This window comes from Tachyglossus aculeatus, chromosome 17 (assembly GCF_015852505.1).
Source record: "Tachyglossus aculeatus isolate mTacAcu1 chromosome 17, mTacAcu1.pri, whole genome shotgun sequence".
NCBI classification, from domain to species: Eukaryota; Metazoa; Chordata; class Mammalia; order Monotremata; family Tachyglossidae; genus Tachyglossus; species Tachyglossus aculeatus.
Genome location: NC_052082.1, coordinates 31,494,212 through 31,513,205, shown reverse-complemented (window position 1 = coordinate 31,513,205; position 18,994 = coordinate 31,494,212).

Here is an 18,994-nt window from a genome sequence, read left to right as displayed (position 1 = left end):
GCAGACTTCTTTAATGTTCTTGGAGGTTTGCCTCCAGGTTTCCTTCCACTTTAGCCCAATCCCATTCCCACTGCTCCTTGACTGGAGATGGGGAGAAGGAGGTTTTATTATCCCTGTTTTACATTTGATGAAACTGAGGTTCAGAAAACTTGTGACTTGTTCGAGATCGCCCTGCAGGCCAGCAGTAGAGCTCAGTCTAGGACCCAGGTCTTTTGACTCCAGTCTTTCCACTAGGTCATTTAGGTACCCAAGTCATAAGCAAAGGATTTTTAGAGATTATGTCATCATTATCGTCATCAATCAATCAGTTGTATTTATTGAGCACTTACAAAATGCAGAGCACTGTACTAAGAGCTTGGAAGAGTACAACACAATATAACAGGCACATTCCCTGCCCAGAATGAGCTGATGGTCTAGAGACAGACACTAATATAAATAAATTACGGATATGGTGGGGGTGAATTAAAAAGGCAGCAAGTCAGTGCAACGCAGAAGGGAGTGAGAGAAAAGGAAATGAGAGCTTAGAAGAATATACAGTTTATATACTCTAAGCTTGAGCTATCAAGACAGACCATGAAAAGTAGAACCCATGCATCAAGTCTTGATTAGGTAACCACACTAAAAAAAACACATTAGAGAAGCAGCATGGCCTAGTCTACAGAGCACAGCTCTGAGAGTCGGAAGATGTGGGTTCTAATTCTGGCTCTGGCACTTGTCTGCTTGGGCAAATCACTTCATTTCCCTGGGCCTCAGTTACCTGATATGTAAAATGTGAGCCCTGTGTAGGAGATGGACTGTGTCCAACCTGATTACCTTGTATCTACTCCAGAGCTTAGAACAGTGACTGGCACATAGCAAGTGCATAATTAATACTATAGAGAGAAGGTAGGAGGGAGCAAAATAGTTTAAAGAAATGTACCAAAGTAGTGGAGGGGGAGGGAAGGAGTGAGATGAGTACCTAAGTGTTGAGTCTAGGTGACACAAGGTAAAAAGCACCCTGAAATGAATTATAAGTAATGGGCAGGAACTTATGCAGGAGACGTGTATTGGAAAGCCGTTCTGGACTAGTGATCAGAGTATGATTAAGTTGAACATTCTTTTCAGGAAAAGAAGGCTAAAGATTAGCCTCAAACTTTGAGGGTATTAAATTTGAGAATGGGGAAATATGGAAGAAGTGAACGTTAATTAGGTACAAAGCTGAAAGAAAAACCTAGAAAAGCAAAGAATACTGGAGGTTGTTTAAAAACTCATGTAGAAATGTAGAAAAAATGTGAGACAAAAAATGTGAGGCAAGTCAGTCACATATATTTTGTGCATAGCTAACCATCAGAGTATTAAGTAGGTCACTTTTGGGAAAACAAATGATCCTTCAGAAACAGAAATTTTGAGAGAGGGATAAAGACATGAAACTTCCGAAGCAGCATGCCCTAGTGCATAGAACCCAGGTTTGGGAGTCAGAAAGACCTGAGTTCTAATCCCACCCACTTGCCACTCGGCCACGATCTGCTGTGTTACCTTGGATGAGTCATTTTACTTCTCTGGGCCTCAGTTAGCTCGTCTGTAAAATGGGGATTCTGACTGTAAGCCCCATTTGGGACAGGAACTGTGTCCAATCTAATTAGCTTGTATTTGCCCCATGGCTTAGAACAGTAACTGGCACATAGTAAGCACTTAACAAATACTATAAAAAAAAAAAATGATGCACAATGCGGCCCTGTTTGACACATCAGTCCCTCCAGACTATAAGCGTGTTTTGGACAGGGCATGTGTCTCTCCCAAGCGCTTGGTTCAGGGCTCTGCACAAAGTGCTCAATAAATACCATTGATGATGTTCATTTATTCAATCATTTTATTGAGCACTTACTGTGCTCAATTTATTCAAAAGCGATTGAATAAATGAACATCATCAATGGTAATTATTGAGCACTTACTGTGTGCAGAGCACTATACTAAGTGATTGGGAGAGAACAAAAGAGCAATAAATAGACACACTCCTGCTCACCATGAGTTCAGACTACATATTCATCCAATTTCCAAGAGAAGGAAGAGAGCACTTAATTTAATGTGAATAAGCTTTAGTCCCCAATCATTAAACTATTTGAAAACCTCAATATTTGCTATTCATCTGCAAAAATTGGGAGTTTCCAAAAGATGTGGACAGCAAGAGGTTGCTCAGTCCATGCTTTGAGGATTTGAAAAAATATGCAAGAAAGCAATTTAATTTGGTAGAGTCTGGGGAAAATTATCAGAGATGATGTTGCAGTAGTAGGAGTAGTAGTAATGAAGCATCATGGCCTAGGGAAAGGAGTATGGGCCCGGCAGTCAGAGGACTTTTTTATCATCTTTCTTAAATGCTTACCATGTATAATAATAATAATGATGGTATTTGTTAAGCGCTTCCTATATGCCAAGCACTGTTCTAAGCACTGGGGAGGATACAAGTTGATCAGGTTGTCCTACGAGGGGTTCACAGTCTTCATCCTCATTTTACAGATGAGGTGACTGGGGCACAGAGAAGTTAAGTGGCTTTCCCAAAGTCACACAGCTGACAATTGGAAGAGCTGGGATTTGAACCCATGACCTCTGACTCCCAAGCCTGTGGTCTTTCCATTGAGTCACGCTGCTTCTCATCAAACAATGTTCTAAATGCTGGGATAGATACAAGTCAATCAGTGGAAAGAGCATGGGCTTTGGAGTCAGAGATCATGGGATCAAATCCTGGCTCCGCCAATTGTCAGCTATGTGACTTTGGGTAAGTCACTTAACTTCTCTGTGCCTCAGTTTCCTCATCTGTCAAATGGGGACTAAGACTGTGAGCCACCCAGGGGACAACCTGATCACCCTGTAACCTTCCCAGTGCTTAGAACAGTGCTTTGCACATAGTAAACGCTTAATAAATGCCATAAAAAAGTCAATCAGGCTGGATATATGGCGCACTCTGCTTAAGAAGGAAGGAGAACCAATTTTTAATCCCCATTTTGCAATTTTGGAAATTGAATCACAGAGAAATTAAGTGACTTGCCTAAGGTCACACAGCAGGCAAGTGGTAGAGCTGGGATTAGAACCCAGGTCTTCTAACTCCCAGGCCTGTGATTTAGCCACTGAGTCACACTGCTGGAACCTGAAATTTGAACCTGGATTTACTACTTCCTTGCTGTGTGACCTTGGGCAAGTCATTTTAATTATTAGTGCCTCAGTTTGTTCATCTATAAAATGAAGATTCAAAATCTGTTCTTTCTTTTATTTAGGCTGTGAACCCTATGTAGGACAGAGATGGTGTCCAACCTGATTATTTATAATAATAATAATAATATATGGCATTCACTGAATAAACCCTGAGAGTAATAATAATACTAATAATGATGGCATTTGTTAAGTGCTTACTATGTGCAAAGCACTGTTCTAAGTGCTGGGGGGGTACAAAGTGATAACGTTGTCCCACATGGGGCTCACAATCTTAATCCCCATTTTACAAATGAGGTAACTGAGGCTCGGAGAAGTTAAGTGACTTGCTCAAGTTCATACAGCAGACATGTGGAGGAGCCGGGACTAGAACCCATGACCTCTGACTCCCAAGCCTGAGCTTTTTCCACTGAGCCACGCTGCTTCTTACCTTCTAGAATCACACTCCCTTTTTCTGAACCAGAATAAAAAGGGCCCAGATTGGAGACATTTCTCTTCTAAATGGAATCACAGGAAACTAACCAGGATGTCTGTTATGTGAGGTACTGCTTTTCTCTAAGATTAAAAGGCATTTCCATTCATTGTTTTGTTTACCCCATCCCCCAGCCATAAAACCATGGAATGTGTTTCTGAATTTGTCTTTTTCACACCTTTAATGCACCCATTAGAGTCTCCCTTTGAAAAAAAAAAAAGTATCAATTCTCTAAATTGTAAACTTCTTTGACTTCATTAAAATTTAATTAGGTTTAATCCTTTTAGATGCAGCTTTCTTGCTGAAATGCACTGAACGAGGAAGCAAAGGTGTTCTCCACCACAGGGGATATTCATTAATTCATTCAATCGTATTTATTAAGCGCTTACTGTGTGCAGAGCACTGTACTAAGCACTTGGGAAGTACAAGTTGGCAACATAGAGAGACGGTCCCTACCCAATAGTGGGCTCACAGTCTAGAAGATATTCAAACTAGATATTCAAACTGATATTAATTGTCTGTCCCCTTTCTAGACCATGAGCTCATTTCGAACTGGGAAAGTGTCTGTTTTTTTTATATTGTACTCTCCCAAGCACTTACTACAGTGGTCTGCACACAGTAAGTGCTCAGTAAACATGATTGACTGACTTGACTGATTTGGGAGCAAGAGTATGACCAGAATTCAAATAGAGATCCTTTACAGAGCTTTCAGAAGCAGGGCTAAAGGAAAGTTTTCCAATGCAATGGTATGGCCAGCAACTCATGTTTAAATATAAAATACCACTGAAAGTAATACAGGGGAAAAACAAAAACTAAAACAACAACAACCAAAAAAAAAAAAAACCTTGAAGATTTCACCTGCACCCCAGAGCGATGAGCCAAAAAAACCAAGAGAGCCAACCTCTTATCTCTTGCTTAACCTTACCACAAAAATGACTGGATGTTACAGCCTCCTTATCATCGGGCCAACAGCAATGCTGCACTGCTGTTCATCACTGGTTTTTTAAGCATTCTTTCTCATTCTCTGACTTGTTTGCCAATTATGAAATGAGTGCTGGGTTTTTCTTCTGCAGCTGTAGAAGATTTGGAACTGTTGCTTGGGTAGAAATAGAGCTAATAGTCAGTCAGTCAATTGTATTTATTGAGTGCTTTCTGTGTGCAGAGCACTGTAGTGTTTGGGAGAGTACAATACAACAACAGATACGTTCCCTGCTCACGACGGACTTACAGTTCAGAAGGAGAGACAGACATTGATGTAGCTAAATAAATTACAGATATGTATATATCTGTACATATAATAGAAACAAGAGGGTTAAAGGTCCATCCTGGGGTTCCTCATGCCACTTCCAGAACACGGCATGTACTTTGGAATCTGGCTTTTTCACACTTATTACAGTTTCATCTGATTCCTCCTGCAGAGAAGAAGGTATTACTTTCTCTAAATTTTAAGCTTTTTATGACTCTAATTGAAGCTGAATTAGCTTTAATCCCCAATCAAATTCCTACCTGCAGCACTGTTGAAAGCCAGATAATTTAACTAAACTAAATGTTTCTCTGTAGCCAGGAGCCCCAGGAGCCTGTGACAGTGAAGGAGGTTGCATGCAGTGGGGAAAAGAGTGGAGGTTGGAGCAAGTCAAGGACAAAATATACTCAAGCTGTTTCAGGAAAAATATAAAGTACAAATATGAAATAACCTTTTTTCTAATTCTCTCCTTCCCCTTTCTATCCTTCTAACCCTTTCCCACTTCTGTGCTAAGTGATTTCTTAATCACTTATTATTATTATTATTATGAGAAGCAGCGTGGCTCAGTGGAAAGAGCAGGGGCTTTGGAGTCTGAGGTCATGGGTTCAAATCCTGACCACCAATTGTCAGCTGTGTGACTTTGGGCAAGTCACTTAACTTCTCTGGGCCTCAGTTGCCTCATCTGTAAAATGGGGATTAAGACTGTGAGCCCCCCGTGGGACAACCTGATCACCTTGTAGACTCCCGAGTGCTTAGGACAGTGCTTTGCACATAGTAAGCACTTAATAAATGTCGTTATTATTATTATTATTATTATTATTATTATTATTATTATTATTATTAATGTCAGGTGCTAGTCTGTGAGCCCCATGTGGGACAGGGACTATGTCCAACCTGAATGGTTTGTATCCACCCCAGCGCTTAGAACAGTGCCTGGCACATAGTAAGTGCTTAAATACCTAATTATTATTATTATTATTATTATTATTATTATAGTCAACTTGGGAATGTTTGCTATTTCATCCTTCATCACTGCCATAAACTCCACTTGAACAAAAATATGCTTAACTGCCTCTTTAGCAGCAATACCATCATCATCACCAGCATCATCATCATTATATCATCACCAGTCATTATTGTCCTCTTCTTCACTATTATCATTTCCATCAATATTTAGCTCACTGTGTGCAGGGCATAGTAGGGGCATACTATAATAGGAGCATACTATAGAAGTAAAAGCTATGGTCCTTGCCATTAAGAACTTTACATTCTAATTGGAGTCAAGGAAAGGCAGAAAGACTATAAGAAATGGAGAAAAACAGATATAACAGATATAAGCATAAAATGAAGGTATAAATGATATAAATCAACCGGTTTATACATCATCAGCATCATAAGCAATGACATTTATTGAGCACTTACTATGTGCAGAGCACTAAGTGCTTGGAAGACATAGGATATGATATATGGTCCTTTGGGCATACAACTTCACTACTAACTGTGAGCCCACTGTTGGGTAGGGACTGTCTCTATATGTTGCCAGCTTGTACTTCCCAAGTGCTTAGTACAGTGCTCTGCACACAGTAAGCGCTCAATAAATACGATTGATTGATTGATTGATTAATCCAGCAGTTGGGAGTCAAAGTGGGCTAACAATCCAGAATACTGTACAATAAAAACTGTACCAGAATACAAGGGTCATGGGTTCCATTCCCAGCTCCGCCACTGATCAGCTGTGTGACTTTGGGGAAGTCACCTGACTTAGAGAAGTCGCACGGCTCAGTGGAAAAGAGCACGGGCTTTGGATTCAGAGGTCATGGGTTCAAGTCCCGACTCCACCAATTGTCAGCTGTGTGACTTTGGGCAAGTCACTTAACTTCTCTGTGCCTCAGTTACCTCATCTGTAAAAAGGAAATTAAGACTGTGAGCCCCCCATGGGACAACCTGATCACCTCCCCAGAGCTTAGAACAGGTGCTTTGCACAGAGTAAGTGCTCAATAAATGCCATCATTATCATTATTATTATTATTCTCTGTGCCTCAGTTATCTAATCTGTAAAATGGGGATTAATGCCAGTTCTATGCATGAGATGAGTATCGAAATGCTTACAGGGTACCTGGACTTAAGTGCATAGGCTACAGAGAAGGGAAAGAGAAATACTACATGAGAGAGATACAATTTTAGGAGCCTTTGACTATAGAAAGAGTGGTGATCCGTCAGGTATGGAGAGAGAGATGTTCCAGGCCAGAAGGAGAAGATGAACAAGTGATATCAGTGAGATAAGAAGAGAGTGGGCCAGGGTGATTGTTATATGCATGAAGAAGAAGCAGTGGATTTGGGCAATATTTTGGTCTAGGATACAGACCAACATGTGAGGTATAAGTTGAAAATGACATTCAAATTATAAACTTCAGTGTCAAAGTGCTACTGTTGTCCACTGTTAGGTGATTTTAGTGAGAAATATGAGGGTACTGTTTTAGCCATGTTAAGTTGAAGGGGATGGCGGAATATCTACATGGAAATGTGACCACCCACAATCTGCTACTTAATTACCTCTTATGGAGTTTGAGGACAGTTCTCAGAGTCTATGCAGGCTGGCAGAAAAGCTCGGGAAGCAGCTCAGAGCAAATGGCTGTCATGGGAAATACTTTAAGGAAGAATGTTCAGTCAATGAGAAGGCATGCACAAATTTCTAAATTTGCAAACAACAACCCATGCCTTCCTGGACTTGATAGTACATTAAGCTGTAAATCATTTGCAATTTTTTAAAAAATGTGTTATTTTGATAGATTGATGGAAATAAAGTGCTGATTTTGAACTATACAGGGGCTCATTGTTTTAAAGCATTGTTAACCTTTCTGTCATCAGTACTTTCCTCTTCAAAATGAACTATCAAATAATTAATCCTGGCATTCCTTTGATTAGAAAATGTTTATCTCAATTTTGCAATTGCCAAACTGAAGAAGAGTGGTTAATCTCCATTAAAGACCTTCATCCATTTAATAAGCAGTAAATTCTACATATTACATGCCAAAATTCATCTGGGAAAATTATGTTTTCAAGGGCAGTTACCTAACAGTCATCCACACCTTGTTCACCACAAGTCAAGTGGGTTTTGGAGGAGCAGAATTGACATCAGCATGATAAAGGGGTTATGGGTGTTGACAGGAAAGAAGGCAGTTATAGTGGAAAGAACCCGGGCTTTGGAGTCAGAGGTCATGGGTTCGAATCCAGACTTTGCCACATGTCTGCTGTGTGATCTTGGGCAAGTCACAACTTTTCTGGGCCTCAGTTCCCTCATCTGTAAAATGGAGATTAAGACTGTGAGCCCCACATGGGACAACCTGATCACCCTGTATCCTCCCCAGTGCTTAGAACAGTGTTTTGCACATAGGAAGCACTTAACAAATGCCAATTATTACTATTATTATTATTATGAGCTCCTAGAGGGCAGAGAGTGTACCTACCATCTCTACTGTATTGTTCTCTTCCAATCACTTATTTGTCTCCTTGCACACAGTAATCATTTTTTGATTGACTGATAAAGCAGGTTATAAGGGTGCTTTGATGATATTTTCAAAGATGATTAAATATGCAAGAAGGGAAAATGGGTTCTGCAGAAATCCTCGCGAGAAACTACCCAGAAATGTATTTAATGGGGATAAAAGAAGGAAATAGTTATTTCTTCTGTTCCCCGGTATGAAACTCCCTCACCTTTCAAACCCACCAGACCACAATGATTTCCATATTCAAAGCCCTCGTAACATTTCACCTTCTCCAGATGGAAGTATATTTTCAGCACCCCAGCCCATGTCAACACTGCTGTCACCCTTGGGAATCAATCAATCAATCAGTGGTATTTATTGAGTGCTTACTATGTGCAGAGCACTGGTCTAAGCATTTGGGCAAGTACAATACAAGATACATTAGCAGACACACTCCCTGCCCATAATGAGTTTACAGTCCAGAGGAGGAGATAGACACCAAGTGCTGTGGAATTGGGGGTGGGGTAAGTATCAAATGTCCAAAGTCATTCATATATCCTTAGAACTAGAGTATTTATATATATATATATATATATATATAAAATTTATTTAGTCATTTCACACTGCTATACTTGTGCTTCCTTCCACTATCGGTAAATTATTGATGTCTGCATTGCTCTTCCATTTAAATGTGAGCATCATGAGCGCAGCAGATGAATCTCATATTTTAGGTATACTTTCCATCCAGTGTTGTACTTTTCACATGGCAAGGATTTAGACAATGCAATTGATTGATGGGTAAGGTTGGCTATGGGCTGCATACTCATTTGAAATCCTGGGTACATGAGGTACGATGAAGAGAACTCAGAACCAGAGATCCTAAACTCCGTGATGATTCCTGTTAAATGATGTGTGGTGGACACAAAGTCCCCTGTCCCAGTTACAGACACTCACAGGATAATCAAGACTGAGGTAGTTCACAGTTTGAGTCCTTTCACAGATCAGCTTTGCTATCCCCTCTGCAGCCACTCCTGGGTAACTGGACCAATCATTCATATTAGGAAGATAGATAATGGAACAGTGATCATCAGAGATGGGATGGTTCAGAGCACATCAAAACCATATTGAAGGTAAAGTTCAATGGTAGGTTTGGTTTGTGAACAGTGGTAAGTCTTTTGGAGAGAGGAAAAACCATGTGGCCTAGTGGAAAGTACCCAGCCCTGGAAGTCAGGGAACCTGGGTTCGAATCCCAGCTCTGCCCTTTCCTGCTCTGTGACCTTGGGTAAGTCATTTAACTTCTCTGTAGCTCAGTTTCCTCACATATGAATTGGAATTAAATATCTGTTCTCCCTCCTTTTAATAATAATGATAGCATGTGTTAAGCGCTTACTATGTGCAAAGCACTGTTCTAAGCGCTGGAGGGATACAAGTTGATCAGGTTGTCCCACGTGGGGCTCACAGTCTTAATCCCCATTTGACAGATGAGGGAACTGAGGCTCAGAGAAGTTTAGTGATTTGCCCAAAGTCACGCAGCTGACAATTGGCAGAGCCGGGATTAGAACCCATGATCTCTGACTCTCAAGCCCGTGCTCTTTCCACTGAGTCACGCTGCTTCTCTTAGGCTATGAACCCTATGTGGGACAGGAGCTGTGTTCAGCGGATTATTTTGAATCTATCCCAGCACTTAGTACAGTGCTGGGTACATAGGAAGTTCTTAACAAACACCACAATTATTCTTAGAGTAGCTATGGTTGCTATCCATTGTACTCATGTTAACTTTGTAGCTTTGGGGAAATGGTTTCAATTTTCCATCCATTAGACCGTGTTGTTCCCTAAAACTAGAAGTTAAAGTGTACAGATTATTATCATTTTCCAAAAAGCTGTAAGTCCATACCAGTAACCAAATAGATATATTTAACTAAATGGTAAAATACTTTCCTTAAGCACCAGAACTATGGTTTTTATAGTGGCTTCAAAAAGGTTAGTGGTTCATGAGAACTCCTAAATTGAAAATTGTTGAAATTTCTTTGTTATCTCTCATTTTGTAATGGAGAAATTGAAACTGGAAAAAATGTAATACTTCCCTATATTCCTTTTGCACATTCTGACATCGTTATAAGCATAATCATTTATTATAATACCCTTTGGGGTTGTAATACCTTTGAAAATTCAAAGCAACAATATTTATCTTATTTTGCCTTCCCTTTTAAAGCTAGTAAGGTGCCTCAATTCTATCAGCCTGAAATTCTAGTAAACCATGTTTGGTAGAAAAGGAGAAACATTCTATCCTGTGTATTTAATTTCCAGTATTCCATATGCAATGCCCCATCTGTTTTGTTTATGAGCAACCATTAGGATCTTATACATCCCCAAACAAAATCAAACAAGATCAGGTTTTCTTCACATTTCAAAGAGAAGGAAGCATGCTTTCCATGTTACCATACTTACAGTAATCTGTCTCCAGGAATTCTAACTATATAAGATGGATCTTTAGAATTCATATAATTGACTAATTACACACTGTGTCTGTTTATCTTAGTGTTTTGACTCACACTGTCCCATCCTACCCGTAAGCACCTATACAGATTCTTAAACTTTGTCCTCTAAGCCATTATGAATTTGAAAAAAGAAAAAGCATTTTTGATTAGTTTCCTTTCTCAAACATTTAACACTGGAGTAGTATTATTGACAGGGCACTAATACTGTTTCCCAAACCCATCACCAACATCATGGTTATCATCATCATCTTCAACAACAACAAGGAAACAGAATTGTCTAGTGGAAAGGGCCTGGGAGTAAAAGGATCTGAGTTCTAATTCCGACTCCACTGCTTATCTGCTGAGTAACCTTGGGCAAATTACTGAACTTATCTGCACCTCAGTTATCTCATCTGTAAAATGGGGATGAAGACTGTCCCACATGGGACATTATCTGCCACCAGGGTTTAGTACGGTGACTGACACATAGTAAGCACTTAACAAATACCATTAAAAAAGTAAAAAAAAATCAACAACACTTGCAGATTGAATTGTAGTAATAATTGCCTTTTAGGCAGGGATTTTTGAAGATTTAGGGGCCATGTATCATTCTAGGATTGAATGTACAGTACCTGGCACATAGTAAGCACTTAACAAATACCTTAATTATTATTACAGTAACAGCCTATTCCTAAAATTAGAAGATAGTGCTGCCAATAATGAGACTGTATCAGATTAGTCAGCAGATAAGCAGTGGAGTTGGAATTAGAACTCAGATCCTTTGGCTCCCAGAACCAATAATGAGACTGCATCTATGAGTGTGTCTTTGAGAGATAATTTGTAGTTGCACGCTTGTACTTACACACTGCCTGTGAAAATCAAGTAGTGCCCCTTTTTCCTTGTCTAGCAGCTTCCAATTCAGGGTGAACACTGCTCAGATATCAGTGAATAAGAGGGGAAAGATAGGCCCTACTACTACTACTACTACTACTACTAATAATAATTTTGGTATTTGTTAAGCGCTTACTATGTGCAAAGCACTGTTCTAAGCGCTGGGGAGGATACAAGGTGATCAGGTTGTCCCATGTGGGGCTCACAATCTTAATCCCCATTTTACAGATGAGGTAACTGAGGCATAGAGAAGTTAAGTGACTTTCCCAAAGTCACACAGCTGACAGGCGGTGGATCCAGGATTTGAACCCATGACCTCCAACTCCCAAGCCCATGCTATTTCCGCTGAGCCACGCTGCTTCAACAGCGCTTCACGCTGCTACTACTACCAACAGGACATGCCCTTGAATGGCTTTAGTGGTGATAGCTTCCCCTGAGACATCCACATTCTATTCCATTCTTCCTATGTGCAGATGTCAGATTTGTAGTGGGGAGAATGAATGCAGTCGGTGGTCTCAGAACAAAATATCTCTGAGACATCACAGCAGACAAACCCACTGTGTCTTCACCATTCTGTAAGACTTAGTTTAGAGTATCACTCAGACTGGTATTATAAGGATTGCAGGGGATGAGTGGGGCGGGTAATTCCCGCTTTTGCAAAAATTTGGGAAAAAATAAAGAAGAAGAAACAGAAGCAGCAATCAAAAATGCACAGTTGCCTTCTACTGACTAGAGAAGGAAAAAAAGGCAAAGGGACTATTTTAGGACAGTGACTGCATGTCTGAGAAGATTTGAAAGGTCTCCTGTTAGCTATTGTCAGATTGTATTCCCCTAAGGGCTTAAAGGGCAGGGACTCAATTGCATGGGTGAGACAGAAGATTTAATGAAGTGTTATTTTGAACTCTGAACTGTTCATCCGGCCAACTACTCCAAGATGATCATTTAAACTTCATGATTTCTCACTGACTCATCCATTTTCTAAGTGTTTTAAAATATGTAGTAACTAGTTTAGTGACAGTGGGGAAAAGTAGGGAAGAGGGAGGTGGGACATTTGGTGAGCCCAGCTTCTAGCTTCTGCTCCATCGCCCACCTCCTCTCTGATGCCCCTCTCTGGGAAGGCATCATTCATTCATTTAATTGAATCGTATTTATTGAGCACTTACTGTGTGCAGAGTACTTTCTAAGAGCTTGAGAAAGTACAATACAACAATAAAGAGAGATAATCCCTGCCCACAACCGAGCTCACAGTTTAGAGGTGGATAATGGGGCACGTGTCATTATTACTGAAACATTTACTTATCTTCTTCGGAGTGATTTGCTCCTGCTCATCAGCATTTAACAATTCATGAATGACTGTTACTAGGACTTTAAACAATGCTCAAAGTCTACTGAGTTGGAAGCATGGGGAACTATTCTCTTGTTCCACCAATCAACATGTTAATTGAACAGACCTGATTTACTTCATTTTAGATGGAGAAAAGATCATACAGGACATTCCTGGCTCTTGCCTGGCAAGGTATACCATAAAGTAGCCTCAGAATATTAATAATCTTTTCAGTACAGCAGATGTATTAATTCATTTCCAGATCCCAGATCCACTGCTGGCATCAAATGTTTTTTTTAAAAACCATATGAAAGTACTGATGATATTCCCTGCTCTTTTCTTGTATCTAAGGTGCCACAAAGATAATGCCTGCTGCCCTATGCTATGTTATGAAGCCTCATTGTGATGCTTCAATAATCCATCCAGGAGGGCTCTGTATAAGAGCTTGTCAACAATGGAGAGAAGTAGAAGAAGCAGTAGAAGAAGTAGAGAAAAACGTGGCTCCGTGGAAAGAGCATGGGTTTTGGAGTCAGAGGTCATGGGTTCTTATCCCAGCTCCGCCACATGTCTGCTGTGTGATCTTGGGCAAGTCACTTAACTTCTCTGAGCCTCAGCTACCTCATCTGTAAAATAGGGATTATGACTGTGAGCTCCACGTGGGACAACCTGATCACATTGTATCCCTCCAGTGCTTAGAACAGTGCTTTGCACATAGCAACGCTTAACAAATGCCATCATCATTATTGCTATTATGATGGCCCCCAAATGGCTGCAGTCTGATCTCTCATCTTTTTTCATTATGATGATGGCGACATCTTTGCTTGTAGATCTCAGTGTGCATGCTGTCAAATCCAGGGGATATTCTATGTGTGATGAATCTGGCTGCTTTTATTTTTATTTTGACATATATTCATTCCTATGCTGGCTGAGCCCAGGTCTTCCTTTCCCCTTTCTCCTGTCCCCAGCCTCCTGCCTTCCTATGCCTAAGTCAAAATAGAGAGGGAATATACCAAGCATCTTCCTTTTCCATGGTCAAATCAATCAATTGTACATTTTGAATGCTTACTGTATACAGAGCACTGTCCTAACACTTGGAAGAGTACAAGTAGACACAATTTCCTGCCCACAACAAGATTTACAATTCTGCATTTTGATCTAAAGAGGGCTTCTTTTTTCTATCCAAGGCTACCCACCCTTCATTCCCCATGCTGCTCCCTCACAATTTCAATAGCTATTCCTTGTTATTTAAGAGGTATAGAGTAGAGGAACTGTTCTTCCCAAAAAAGCCCCTTCAATTGCTGGACTGAGCCAGTATCATGGAGGTCATGAGAAACAAAATATAAATATGCTTGCCCTCCAATTTCTGAATCCTAACTCTGGGAATGAGGTGTGACAGGATCAGTCATCTTAACCTAGAAGCTACAATTTTCTATGGCGGATGTTCTCCATGGAACAATATAGTAAGATATTCACGGTCATTTGCAGCCTTTAATAGAATTGGATGTGGAATGTTCATTGAGCTGTGGCACTTCAAGAGAATGAAGACTAAGACTCAAGGAGAATAACTAATTTTTTGTCTTTCCTTTGTGAGAAGCTTTCCCCTTCAGTACATCCAGAAGGGCAGTGTTAAATCACGAATGTCTTCTCCTCCCTCAAATTAAAAACGGGAGGAAGCTATAGGTCCCCACTTCTTTAAAGTCCTAATTATTATAAAATTTCAGATTTTGGAGAGGGAAATCTTCATCTTTAGTTGTACCTATATGAGTTGAAAGTATTTACACTGAAGTTGGATTCCATGAGCACAAATCGATCACACCAACATGAGCTTGGTTTTCTATGGGCTCTGCCAGGAGAGCCTCGGCTCCTCAGACTTACTCTGTGCCTAGCTCCTCAGGCTGACTAGCTCTGCCCCTTACAGGAGAAGGAGACCACCCAAAAGACAGGACCCACATTCACAGACCACCGACCAAACCAATGCCAGTTCTGGGATGCACCAAGGGCTGTTTGGTGCCTGCCCAAGGCAAGCAGCCTTCTCCCTCCTGAGCAACAGTGCAGTAGACCAACTCCACCCAGAGACCCCAAAAGCTATCTTTAGAATCAGTCTATCAATCAATGGTATTTATTGAGAACTTAAAGTATGGGAAAGGCTTTGCCAATTCATTGCAAGCCTTTGTTCTGGAGCAGGGGAAACCCTGTTTAAGTGCTCCTCTTGTTAATATTTTAATCCTGTTGTTTATATCTCTGTGCTCTCCATTTATATTGTGAGCTCCACGTGGGACAGGGCTTGTGCCTGAATTACATATGCTGTTTTTGCCCAAGGGCTTAATACCATTATCAATGATATTGTCATTTTGCCTCAATCTCACCTGTCTTGCTGCTGACCCCCTGGACCAAGTCCAATCTCTGGCCTGGAATGCCATTCCTCCTTAAATCCATCAATTACTCTCCCCCAACTTCAAAGCTTTACTGAAGGCATATTTCCTCCAAGAGGCCTTCCCAGACTAAGCCCCACTTTTCCTCATCTCCCACTTCCTTCTCTGTTTCCCTGACTTGCTCCCTTCGCTCTTCCCCACTCTCCCCACCCCACAACACTTATGTATATATCTGTAATTTTATTCATTTATATTGATGTCTGCTTATCTGTATTAATGTCTGTCTCCCGCCACCCGCCCCCAAGGCTGTGAGCTTGTTATGGGGAGGGATTGTCACTCTTTATTGCTGTATTGTACTTTCCCAAGCACTCAGTACAGTACTCTGAACAGAATAAGCACTTAATAAATATGACTGAATGAATGAATGAATAAGTCAATCAACGGAATTATTTGATTCAACCCCGTTTGATTTTGGTCTAGTTGCAAAGGGCAAAAAAGGAATCATTCTGCATAAGAAAGTCCAAAGCCCCAAGATTGTCAATTAATCAGTCTTAAATACTGGCTTTGTCTTGGTAGCTTGGACATCTAGATCTCCATGGACACCATAGACAGATTTTAGGGAAATACTTCTGATACCCTTGTTTACTAAATCATAACTATTTCCTCCTCACATATTCCCATTCCTAAATCTAATTTGAGGCTCATCTGTTGCTCCATCACTATCATCATTATCATCCTAATCACCAGTTGTAGCAACAGCAAAATGGGACAGCTACCCTACAAACTCTGCTGTTGAATGGAACTGTAAGCACAGAATCAGTCTTGAGCTTAAATATTACAGGTATTAGCAACATTATTTCTATGGCATGGCCATAATTTGCTTTCATACCTAACATTTAGTACACTCTTCATTGGCTATACCCCTGCCTATCTACTCATTTGTTGAATCCACTGCCCCAGTGGAAACATGACTGACAGGGGCAAGAGAGGTTACAGCACAAAGAACACTAAGTCATTTTAACTGTGAGTGTCCCCTTTCCAAAGTCTTTGTACTGGACCAAAGATCACTCATCATTTATAAATTATCCTCGCTGACTTCCCTGTCTTCTGTCTCTCCCCACTCCTATCACTTCATTCTGCTGCCTGGATTGTTTTTCTAAGAAAATGTTCAGTTCATATCTCCCCACTCTTCACAAACATCCAATGGTTGCCCATCACACCAAACAGAAAATTGTCATTATCGGTTTACCACCAATGTTACAGAGGGCCTACATTCAACATCAAACGCCACAAATTATTGGAAACAATATGGCCCTCAAATACAGGTCTACTGAGTTAGGAAAGGGAAAGAAATACAGAGAAAGGAAAGGAGAAAAAAATTGGAAAGAATGAAATAAATGCCCTTTAATTCCCTTCTACAATGGATCAATGGGTGCCTCACTTTTCCTCCCCATAGATACACACAAACTTCAGTAGGTAAAATGTCCCCTTTCAATTTGGCCTGCCCTGACTCCCCTTCAGTCCCTGATGCACTTTCTTTCCCCATAGATACACACAAACTTCAGTAGGTAAAATGTCCCCTTTCAATTTGGCCTGCCCTGACTCCCCTTCAGTCCCTGATGCACTTTCTTTTTGTAGGACATTAATGAAAAGCAAGCTTTCCACATAATCAAGGGATTTACTGGACTTAGAAACATTTAATCGGTATCATACAGTAAATAATTAAACCCCACAAAATATACCATTGGCTCATTAGATTCTAAAATCCTCAAGGGCAGGGACTGCCAGCATCTTTAGTTTATATTGATTGTTTCCCACCACCTAAACCCACCAGAGCATCTAGCACTTATGTATATATTTATACCTATCCCGCTCTCAGATATGTATGTATGTTCATTTGATTCTACATACAATAAATTATATTTGTCTACCCCATTAGAGTGTACAACTCTTGTGGGCAGGGAATGTGTTCATTTATGGTTTGAATAGCCCAGATTCTTAGTATATATATCAATGGCATTTATCAAGTGCTTTCTGTGTGCAGAGCACTGCACTCAGTTCTTGGAATAGTATTATACAACATATTTGGTAGACGTTCTCTGTCTAGAAGGAGCACTGAAGCAAGTCAGTACTCAGTAAATCACTTTGATGATGACATTACAGCTAGGGGAAGATAGCAGAAACCCTGATTGTCACTAGTTTATCAGTGCCTTTTTATGAGGAAATTTAACTGTTCTTCATAATAACAGGAATAATAATAATAATCACATTATTAAGTCCTCAATAGGTGCCAGGCACTGTACTAAGCACAGGGGTGGATACAATCAAGTTGCTTTGGACACAGTCCCTGTGTCACATGGAGCTCATAGTCTTAATCCCCTTTTCCAGGTGAGGTAACTGAGGCACAGAGAAGTTAAGTGACTTGCCCAAGCAGACCCAACAGACAAGTGACCGAGCAGGGATAAGAACACAGGTCCTTCTGACTCCAAGGCCTGTGCTGTAGCCACTGGACCACTGTCTATTTGACATGGATAAAATAGGACAGTACTTTTGTGGAGTTTTACCCAACTTTGTACTGACTTGGCTATTACAACATCGTGGTCTCTTGAATGCTGCTCTAGTCACGTTCTCTTTTTTATTAGCCGGTCTGCTAAACTCTCAGAATAATAGTATAAACTAAAAAAGTGACATGGGCCAATTAAAAAATCATCAAGTGAAATGATGATGATGATGGTATTTGTTAAGCGCTTACTATGTAGCAAGCACTGTTCTAAGCGCTGAAAGGCAAATATATGTCAAATCCAGGCTAAGCACAGTTATTGCAGAAAAAGTAGGGAACAAGCCATCACAATATTGATATTCAGAGGACCTGATGACCTATCAAGATATTTTCTGTCTCTATAATTATATGAATATTGTTTCCAACCATCATTCAGAGCCTAATGCTTTAGTGTGGACATTTTTCACTGTCCAACTTCATTGGAAAAACCTATCCTTCCAAGTCTTCCTCCTTCTTGCACCTGTCCACTAGATTTAATCATTTTTCTTACTTGCTAATCCACATTGGCCAAAAATTATAGTAGGAAGGCCAATGGACCAGAAGTCATAAGCCTTAAGTTCTAAATGTGCTTAATCATTTGCTTAATGCTTAATCATTAATCATTATTTATGTATTTATTTACCTATTTATTAATTGATTTATATTAATGTCAGTCTCCCCCTCTAGACTGTGAGCTCACTGTGAGCAGGGAATGTGTCTGATGTTATATTGTACTCTCCCAAGTGCTTAGCACAGTGCTTTGCACATAGTAAGCACTCAATCAATACCACTGAATGAATTGGCTTTCCTTGTCTCTCGTATTTCTGAAGACAACACCACTATCCTCCCTGTCTCACAAGCCTGTACATAACATTGAGTATTATCTTCGACTCATTTTTCTCATTTAACTCACATATTCATTCCGTCACTAAATCCTGCTGGATCTATATTCACAACATCACTACAACCCACTTTTTCCTCTATAAGGTTGTTCCAGGCAGGGGACAT